A 10,871-nucleotide genomic window follows, 5' to 3' on the forward strand; every position below is an offset into this window, starting at 1 on the left:
AGTTTTTTCTTTCAGAGCAGTTAACTGGGTAGTGTCATTTTTGAGCACTTTGTATCTTAGTACATATTCCCAGATGACTCAGTGGTAAAGAATCCTCCTGCAAGTGCAGGAGACATCAGAGACATAGGTTTGATCCCTGAGTCAGGAAGATCCCCTGGAGGAGGAAATGGCAACCCGCTCTGGTATTTTTGCTGGGAAAAATCCCAGGGACAGAGGAGCCTGGAGGGCTACAGTCCACGGGATAGGAAAGAGTTGGCATGACTGAGCGCGCGCGTGCACGCACACACACACACACACACACACATTTATTTAAGAGGCCTTCACAACTTTATAACAACTTTGCTGAGTGTAGAATTCTAAAATTATAAACATTTACCTTCAGAATTCTGTTGGATGTGCTTTATTGATTTGAGTCTTAGAGTGCACAATTCTGAGGCCAGTTTGAATTTAGTACCTTTGGAGATAATCTGCTCCCTCCCAAATTCCCTCCTCCTTCCCCAGCCTGAATTCTTGAAGGCTTTTTTCTTTACCCCAGAAATATTTTAAAATGTCACCTTGCTGGTCTAGGTGTTGATTTTATTACATTCATTTCCCCAGCAGGTTTAAGTCTTAGGAAAATTACTTAATTATTACTTCTGTTCCTATTCTGTTTCCTCCTTCTGAGACTTCTAATATATTCAGTCAATTTACTCAAGAACTATTCTATGCTAGACACTAATTTGGGTACTGGGATATATCACCAGGGAACATAAATGCTTACATTTTTGTTGTTTGGAACTCCACCTTTGTTCTGATTTTTGAGGGAGACCTCATCCTTTGAGCTGAAGCATATTTTCGTAGTCCTATGGGTTTTTTCCATTTGCTCATCTTAACATGGAGAGGTCTATATGCGTCCAGCTTTGGTTAATATTTAAGTAGGAATTGCTGAGGGTTCTGTCAGAGACTGAAGCAGATCTGAGTATATGCACTGCCTTGCTCTCCATTTGCTTTCATCTAGCCTTCAACCTTGAGTAAGGGGTTGTTCATGGAATTCTATTGGGGTGATAATATATTTTACAGAAGTGGAATATTGAACTGACCATTCCTCCTAATTGAGCCCTTCTATATTCTAACTAGAAGACAGTCCTCCAAGTTTCTGGCATACGGAAGGTTTTCCCTCTATTTTTATTCCTTTGATCTTTTCTATGTGAATTTAGAATGAGGCAATTTAGAAGTCTGTCCTCACAAAGACATTTTTATTTAAAAACCACAAAGTAATATTTTTTCCTCTGTGTTAAGAGGGTTAGAAAAAAATGTTCAAGACTGATAATTATATGTAGTTTTGAATTTTTTCATAAAGGGTCTTAAACCCCTTGGGAAACTACATGGTCTAGAGAGGTCGGGGGAATGGAGTCTGACTGTGGTATGTAATTTCACTGTGGCTTTGAATAAACTATCTGAACTCCAGGTTCTCTAATCTCAGATCTTCTTACATCATAGCATGACAGGGAAAAGTACCAGAAAAAAATAAATGTGGAAGCTCTTTGAACTCTTCAAAGATAGAAACTAAGGAAATCTGAGGACTTTTTGTTGTTTGAATGCTATTATAGCTTTGAGCACTTTCAAGCTAGCCTGAAGAGTTTCTGCTGGGGGCATAACAAATGAGGTCTGGTTGCTGGGAAGCCCAGGCATGCAAAGCAGTTCTGAAGTACAGCCGCACTGCTTTGCACGCTGTCATGTCATGTAAGATCCAAGAGGGTGTTAAATGTGGACCCATTTTTCCGTTAGGTCAAATAACTATGCCTGGTTAATGTGAAATTAGTTTGTTTCTCCTCTTCACGGAAATGAAGGCTTCTGGGTGGGTGAATCATGCCTTAATAAACAACTTTTGTACTTCTGGCCAGCACAGGCAGCAGATGTTGTCTATCTTTGTGAGATGACTTGGAAGAGCACAAAAAGAAACATCTGTATGGTGGTTTCTGAAGCTTAAAGAAAATATCTTACTGCCTCCGGGCTAAACTTTTCAGGTTCTACCCCTTCCTACTATGAATCCTTTCTGTATTTTATGACTCAATTTCTTTATGAAACTCCTGTAAGATTCAGTATTAAATTTCCCTAATCGTGGGAAAAAATATTGTCTATATTAAGGTCCATGACACTGCAGCTGTTTTGGCACTATGGAGATAAATGGCTATGTCATTAGTGTCAGACAAGTGACTTTTTTTTTTTTTTTTAATAATGGACATGAAATGGAGGAATAAGAATTTTTCCCTCCTAAGCAACGTTGTGCGAATGCATCATACTTGTAACACATAGACCAAGACAGAATGAGGTACCTTAATTTAGTCAGCAACTGATTAATCACCTGCTGTGTGCCAGACACTACACTAGGGGCTAGATATACTTTAGTGAACAAGACACTGTTCCTGCCCGCACGTTGCCTCAAATCTAGTAGAGAAGACCAATCAAAATATATTAATTGGGATAAAGTGCTATGAAGAAACTACATAGGATACAATAAATGCAAATAAGAGTAGGAGAGGAGATGAGCAATTATAAACCAAAGAATTGGACAACTTATAAGAAATGGACACGTTTCTAGAAACATACAGGCCACCAAAACTGAATCATGAAGAAATAGATATTTGAACAGACCAATCACTAGAAGTGAAATAGAATCTGTAATTTTAAAACTCCTTGCAAAAACAAAAGGCTATGACCAGATGGTTTCACTAGGGAATTCTATCGAATAACTTTAACTGATCCTTCTCAAACTCTTCCAAAAGGCTGATGAGGAGGGAGCACCACTAAAGACTCCACACAAAAACTACTAGAATGTATAAACGAATTCAGCCAGGTAGCAGGACACAAGATTATACAGAAATTGGCTGCATTTCTTTTTTTTAATTTATTTATTTTTTAATGGAAGGATAATTGCTTTACAGAATTTGGTTGTTTTCTGTCAAACTTCAACATGAATCAGCCATAGGTATACATGTATCCCCTCCCTTTTGAACCTCCCTCCCATCTCCTTCCCCATCCCACCCATCTAGGTTGATACAGAGCCCCTGTTTGAGTTTCCTGAGCCATACAGCAAATTCCTGTGGGCTATCTATTTTACATATAGTAAGTTTCCATGTCACTCTCTCCGTACATCTCACCCTCTCTTCCCTTCTCCCCAAGTCCATAAGTCTATTCTCTGTGTCTGTTCTCCACTGCTATCCTGTAAATAAATTCTTCAGTACCATTTTTCTAGATTCTGTATATATGTGTTAGAATATGATATTTATCTTCCTCTTTCTGACTTACTTCACTCTGTATAATAGGCTCTAGGTTCATCCACCTCATTAGAACCGACTCAAATGCATTCCTTCTTATAGCTGAGTAACATTCCATTGTGTATATGTACCACAGCCTCTTTATCCATTCATCTGTCGATGGACATCTAGGTTGCTTCCATGTTTTAGGTATTGTAAATAGTGCTGCAATGAACAGTGGGATACATGTATCTTTTTCAATTTTTGTTTCCTCAGGGTATATGTCTAGGAGTGGGATTTCTGGGTCATATGGTGGGTGGTTTTATTCCTAATGGCACCCCACTCCAGTACTCTTGCCTGGAAAATCCCATGGACAGAGGAGCCTGGTAGGCGGCAGTCCATGGGGTCGCACAGAGTTGGACTGAAGTGACTTAGCAGCAGCAGCATACTATCTTCCATAGTGGCTGTATTAATTTACATTCCCTTTTCTCCACACCCTCTCCAGCATTTATTGTTTGTAGACTTTTTGATGATGGCCATTCTGAAAGGTGTGAGGCAATATCTCATTGTAGTTTTGATTTGCATGTTTCTAATAATGAGTGATGTTAAGCATCTGTTGATGTGTTTGTTAGCCATCTGTATGTCTTTGGAGAAATGTCTGTTTAGGTCTTTTTCTCACTTTTTGATTGAGTTGTTTGTTTTCCTGGTATTGAGTTGTAAGAGCTGCTTGTATATTTTGGAAATTAGTCCTTTGTCAGTTGTTTCATTTGCTATTATTTTCTCCCATTCTGAGGATTGTCTTTTCACCTTGCTTATAGTTTCCTTTGCCGTGCAAAAGCTTTTAAGTTTATTCAGGTCCCACTTGTTTACTTTTGTTTTTATTTCCATTACTGTTGGAGGTGGGTCATAGAGGATCTTGCTTTGATTTATGTCATTGAGTGTTCTGCCTATGTTCCTCTAAGAGTTTTATAGTTTCTGGTCTTACATTTAGATCTTTAATCCATTTTGAGTTTATCTTTGTGTATGGTGTTAGGAAGGCTGCATTTCTTTATACTCACAATGAAATATCAGAAAGGAAAAGTACAAAAATAACCTCTTTTAAAATTGCATCCAAAAAAAAAAAAAAACCTTACCAATAAACCTGACCAAGAAGATGAAATACTTATATGCTCAGAACCACAAAACATTGATAAAGAAAATTAAAGATGATTCAAACAAGTGGAAAGATATCCTATGCTCTTGGATTGGAAGAATTAATATGTTAAAATGGACATACTACCCAAAGCAATCTACAGATTTAATGCAATCCCTATCAAATTACCCATGACATTTTTCACAGAACTAGAACAAATAATCCTAAAATTTATATAAAAGCATCAGTTCAGTCGCTCAGTTGTGTCCGACTCTTTGCGACCCCTGAACTGTAAAGATCCACAATTGCCAAAGTTATCCTGAGGAAAAAGAATGAAGCTGGAGGCATAACCCACCCAGACTTCAGACAATACTACAAAGCTACAGAAATCAAAACAGGGTGGTATTGTGCTTGCTTTGGCAGCACATATACTAAAATTGGAATAATACAGAGAAGATTAGCATGGTCCCTATGCAAGGATAACAAAAAACCAAAACAAAACAGTGTGGTATTGGCACAAAAACAGACATATGGATCAATGGAACAGAATAGAGAGCCCAGAAATAAACCCACATGCCTACAGTCAATTAATCTTCAACAAAGAAGGCAAGAATATACATAGAAAAATGACAGTCTCTTCAGCTAGTAATGTTGGGAAAGCTGGATAGTCACATGTAAAACAATGAAATTGAACACTCCCTCACACCATATGTAAAAATAAACTCAAAATTGCTTAAAGACTTAAATATAAGACATGGTATCATGAAACTCCTAGAAGAGAAGAACATAGACAAAATATTCAGACATATACCAATATTTTCTTAGGTCAGTCTCCTAAGGCAATAGAAATAAAAGCAAAAATAAACAAATGGTACCTAATTAAACTTACAAGCTTTTGCACAGAAAAGGAAACAATAAACAAAATGAAAAGACAACCTATGGACTGAGAGAAAATATTTGCAAATTATGTGACCAACAAGGTTTAATTTCCAAAATACACAAACAGTTCATACAACTAAAAAAAAAAAGATGGACATTTCTCTAAAGAAGACACACAGATTGTAAATAGGCACATGAAAAGATGTTCAACATTGTTAATTATTAGAGAAATGTAAATCAAAACTTCAAAGAGGTACCACCTCACATCAGTCAAAACGGCCATCATTAAGACGTCCACCAAGAAATGCTGGAGATATGATCCTGCAGTCCTACTCTTGGGTATATATCTGGAGAAAATTCTAATTCGAAAAGGTACATGCAACCCAATGTTCATAGCTGCACTCAGTCGAGACACGGAAGCAACCTAAATGACTACAGACAGATGAATGGATAAAGATATGGGATGATCCCCTGGAGAAGGGCATGGCAACCCACTCCAGTATTCTTGCCTGGAGAATCCCATGGACAGAGGAGCCTGGCAGGCTACAGTCCATGGGGTCGCAAAGAGCTGGACACAACTGAAGTGACTTAGCATGCAGGCACATGTGATAAATTTGAAATGCCTGTGATGTTTCTAAGATAGAACAGTAGGCAGCTGAGAGTCTGGAGCACAGAGGAGAGGATTAGGGACATATTTTAGAAATAACACTGTAGGGATAAGATTTTAGGCTTGGAGATGGGTAAGCTCTCCTAGGAAGAAAGAGTAAAGGGAGAAAAAAGGAGAGCTAGAGATTGAGCCTGGAGAATTAGCCAGGTGTAGAGCTATGCCACTAAAAGAAATGTTGAGGGCAGTTAAGAGGAGCATGTGGTTTGGAGAGGCTTCCCCAGTGGCTCAGCAGTAAAGGATCAGCCTGCAATGCAGGAGCCATAGGAGATGCAGGTTTGATCGCTGGGTCGGGAAGATCCCCTGGAGGAGGACATGGCAACCCACTCCAATATTCTTGCCTGGAGAATCTCATGGACAGAGGAGCCTGGCAGACTACAGTCCATAGGGTCACAAAGAGTCGGACATGACTGAAGCGACTTAGCACTCACATATGCGTGGTTTGGAAAGGAAACTGATGATTTATATTTGGAACTTACTAAGTTTGAGGTGCACACTACAGTCTTGTTATTTCTAGTGTCATGCCTGGGCAAAATGCGTAGGTCCCCTTCAGAATGTGAATGCCATATTTATATTTTACTTTGTGATTTGGTCTTATGATATCTCTGTGAATTTTCAAAATAAAACATTACTAATCATGTTCATGGTGGAGTTTGGAGCAGTAGAAACAATTCTGCTAAGATCCATGACACTGCAGCTGTTTCTGAATTATAGAGATAAATAATTTTCTATGTCGCCAGTCCTAAACAATAAGTGGCTATTTCATTTTGAGTAATGGACAGGAGATGAAGAAAGAAGAGTTGTCCAACATTGAGCCAATGTGCTTTATGGGAAGTACACGAGCTGGGAATGCAATGAAAATACACATATATTGAACATTTACCATGTGCCAGGTTCTGTGCTGGGTTTTGGGGATAACTCAGAGAACAAGACATAAAAGTCTTAGATTTTACAAATAAGTAAGGAAGATGGGAAAAATTAACCTGCAAATAAAATAGCCACAATGGGTGGCAAGTGCTGTGAAAGAAACAAACAAATACAGGAAATACATGGGAAAGGTGGTATGGCACTTTGAGTCTAGAAAGTGTCTTTAGAGAAATTTTCCTTGGGTAAATTTACTTAAGTCGACATTTACTTTAGTCGATTTCTGACGGATGAGGAGTCATATCAAGATGTGGGGACATGGTTTGCTATTGATAAATCACCAAATTGTTTTTTTGCAGAATTTGCCCCTGAAAAGTTAAAGCAAGCTGAAGAGCTCATACTACAATATGGGCAGTATGGGCACACTGAGGTGGGGGAAGCTGTTGGAAATGGTCTGCCCCCACAGGTAGTATTTTATCATTGACATTGTTTAAAATTGTGTGCACAGGGTGATAACAAAAAGTAGACTGATATTTAGTCAATTTTACTATTATTTAAAAATTTTTTTACAGACAACAGCCCCACCATGGGCTGAATGATGGCCCTCAAAAAGCTGTGTCTATATTCCAATTACTAGAAACTGTGAATATTACCTTACATAGTAAAAGAGTAAAAATTACCTTATATAAAAAGATTTTGAGAACATGTATCAGATTATCCTTTCATAAGTTGAATGCAGATATTAGATCTAAAAATTAAGCTACCCAGTTCTTAAAATAAATAGATACATGCTTTAATAGAGTTATCACTGTAGAATTCAATGCCATGTTGGGAGAAATGCTTTTTTTTTATTTGGCTGCACTGGGTCTTAGCTGCAGCATGTGGGATCTAGTTCCCCAATCAGGGATTGAACCTGTGTTCCCTGCATTGGGAGCACAGAGTCTTAACCACTGGACCACCAGGAAGTCCCCAAGGAGAAATGTTTCTTACATACAAGTTTGCTTACAGCCAAGTTACTTAACCCAAGTTAACTTGCCTGGCCATGTAGGCATTTTTCTTCGTTTGTTTGTTTTTAATATTTATTTAGCTGTGCCATGTCTTCGTTTCGGCATGCGGGATCTTTAATTAGGGCATGTGAATTCATAGTTGTGGCACTGTGGGATCTAGTTCCCTGGTCAGGGAGTGAACACTGACCCCCTGCATTAGGAGCATGGAGTCATAGCCGCTGGACCACCAGGGAAGCCCCCATGTAGGTGTTTTATATTGTCATTCCTATTGGAGAAGGAGGCCTCCTGATAGCTCAGGTGGGCCCTCTCAAGGCAGGACTACAGTCCTGGGCCTGGCCACAAATTTAGGTTTAGATATTAATACTTATCAGCATTAGGAAGACTGAATCACACTTACCAAACTCACAAGGCCAGCAGGTGACAAAATTCAAGTGTTTAAAAATATTTACTAATTTAATAAATGATGAGGAACTTCTGTGTGTTATTCAGTGTACTGTCTCTGCTTACAAACAAGTGACATATAAGGTGAGATTACATTTGGAATTACAGCTAGGTGATGACATCAGAGCAAGCAGAGGAAGTTTAATGAATGGTTTTATACCTGCGGTAGGCAGGCTCTGAGATGGCCTTCAATGATCTCTTTAATGAAAGTACAGTATTCACGCCCTCCTGTGATCTCCTCCCCTTGTGTGTAGGTGTGCACTCACTTCTACTAAATAGAATGCAGCAGAAGGGATGTCACATCTGAGATTAGGTTACAAAAAGACTACGGCTTCATCTTGAGAGCTCCCTCTTGTTCTATTGCTCACTTTGAGGAGAGACAATTGCTATGTTGTGGGCTGCCCTATAGAGAGGCCTCTGGCTAACGACCAGTGAGGAACTGAGGTCTTCGGCCAATATCTCACAAGGAACTGAATCCTACCATCAACCACATGAGTGACCTTGGAAGCAGATGCTCCCAGCAATCTCATGAGACCTTGAGCCAGAGGCACCCAACTAAGTAGCACCCAAATTCCTGACCCTCAGAAGCTGTGAGATAATAAATGTTTGCTGTTTTAAGGCACTAAGGTTTGGGGTAAGTTGTAACCCAGCAATAAATAACATAACACCAAACATATAACTTTTGAAGTACTAATTTAAAAATACTAAAAGACAATAAGAAGGGAAATAAAACTAACAACTACAATAGTAGTTTTCATGGATATACTATTTTAATAGTTTCTTCGGCAGTCTAATCACACTGACTAGATTCCCTATTAGTGGTTAATTTCATCCAGTTTATGTTGAGTCTTACTAGTTTTATTCTCAGGGAGTGACATTTTATCCAACTTCTGGATGCATCTAACTATGGACTCCAAAAAACTAAGTATACACACTGATAACTAAATATGTATTGATTCATTCATACTGAATTTATTTTGTCTACTGGAGACTAGAAAAGAATCCAAAATGGCATACGAAATAATTCCCTGGTCTTTTTTTAAAGTTAATGTTCACAGGGCAGACAGATGTTTAATTCATTTAAAAAAAAATACTCTTTTTTAACAAAAGGAATAAATGTTCAAAGTCCAACTTTTTGAAAAAAACAGAAGCAAAGAAGAAGAAAGTGAAAGTTAACTTTGAACCTGCTACTCAGAAAGGACTGTTAGTGAATGCACTATTGATTTTAGTTGACAACAGTTGCCTATTCTATTTTTTTAAACATCACAAATAAGACTTTTTGTCACCATTAAATATCTGAATTTTGAACAGATTCTTGAACTAATGGCTCCTATCTATCATCTCATTCAACTTTAGCATTCAACTCATCCACAAACTACTACCTTTATTATGAAGCTCCATCAGTTCACCCAATTCAAATGTTTGCTTCTTAGGATTTTTACTTTTCTAACAAGTAATCATAGAGAGGATAAAATGATTGGCAAGGCTTTTTCTATATCTTTCTCAATGCTATCTGGAATCAATTTATTGACAACTTTTTTCAAGTTATTTGTCTGCACTTCTCAGGTCATGATTCCAACCATCTTCTTCCGGATTTGGTGAACTTGTTGGTGCTTCCTTAACACAAGAGGGCTTCCAAATCTGACTATTGTGGTTTTTAGTAAAACCACAACAGAATAGATGAAGCAAATAACCATTGGTAGTCTTGATATCAACATGAGATTCAATCATGGCCTGCCACTTTTGGAACATTTTGGAACACAGTTTATCATGGCTACGATCCATACCATGGAAGCTGATTGGCAGTTTTTGCCCTAAACGGTCTCAGCACTTATCTTGGATTTTCTACATGAAACTCCATTATTCTGCAGATTAGCAAAGCTCACTTTTAAAACATGACCCTGAGGCCGTCAGATGCAATTTTGATTCCTTGAGTTCTCCTGACTGTTTATTCAGTATTTCATATATTGAACATAGCTGCTACTTTCACATCATACCAATTTTTCCTAGAGAATGGATTAATCACTTTCGTCTTGGCAACCTTTTTGCCACTTTTCAGAAGGCACTTGTTTTTGCCCCCTGCCATGGTGCTCTCCAAGAGCCAAAAGACCTATTTGTTTATTCTTTTAAAGATTGGGAAAACATTCTATTCTTGGTTAACTTGCTAATTGATTTTTCTAAAACTGTTTCCTTAATGAAATATCATATCTGCAAGTTTAACTTTATATATCTAATATTTAATAACTTAGTATAAGTAATATTAATATTTAGTACCACAAGCAGAGATATTACTTTGCCAACAAAGGTCCGTCTAGTCAAGGCTATGGTTTTTCCTGTGGTCATGTATGGATGTGAGAGTTGGACTGTGAAGAAGGCTGAGCGCTGAAGAATGGATGCTTTTGAACTGTGGTGTTGGAGAAGACTCTTGAGAGTCCCTTGGACTGCAAGGAGATCCAACCAGTCCATTCTGAAGATCAGCCCTGGGACTTCTTTGGAGGGAATGATGCTAAAGCTGAAACTCCAGTACTTTGGCCACCTCATGTGAAGAGCTGACTCATTGGAAAAGACTCTGATGCTGGGAGGGATTGGGGGCAGGAGGAGAAGGGGACGACAGAGGATGAGATGGCTGGATGGCATCACTGACTCGA

General features: G+C 38.4%; 1 non-coding gene and 1 pseudogene across 1 annotated transcript; one reads left to right on the forward strand and one right to left on the reverse strand.

The window, feature by feature from the left end:
• The first annotated feature begins 4,775 nt into the window (after positions 1-4,775).
• On the forward strand, positions 4,776-4,882 carry LOC147352419 (U6 spliceosomal RNA). Its single transcript, XR_015148531.1, has one exon. It is a non-coding gene; the product is annotated as a U6 spliceosomal RNA (small nuclear RNA).
• A 4,700-nt stretch (positions 4,883-9,582) lies between these two features.
• LOC147352420 (small ribosomal subunit protein eS1 pseudogene) lies at positions 9,583-10,421 on the reverse strand (annotated as a pseudogene).
• Positions 10,422-10,871: the final 450 nt, after the last annotated feature.

Source organism: Bos grunniens, chromosome 19, assembly GCF_055505025.1.
Source record: "Bos grunniens cultivar Pamir isolate PY7600 chromosome 19, Bosgru_T2T1.0, whole genome shotgun sequence".
In the NCBI taxonomy this organism is placed as follows: Eukaryota; Metazoa; Chordata; class Mammalia; order Artiodactyla; family Bovidae; genus Bos; species Bos grunniens.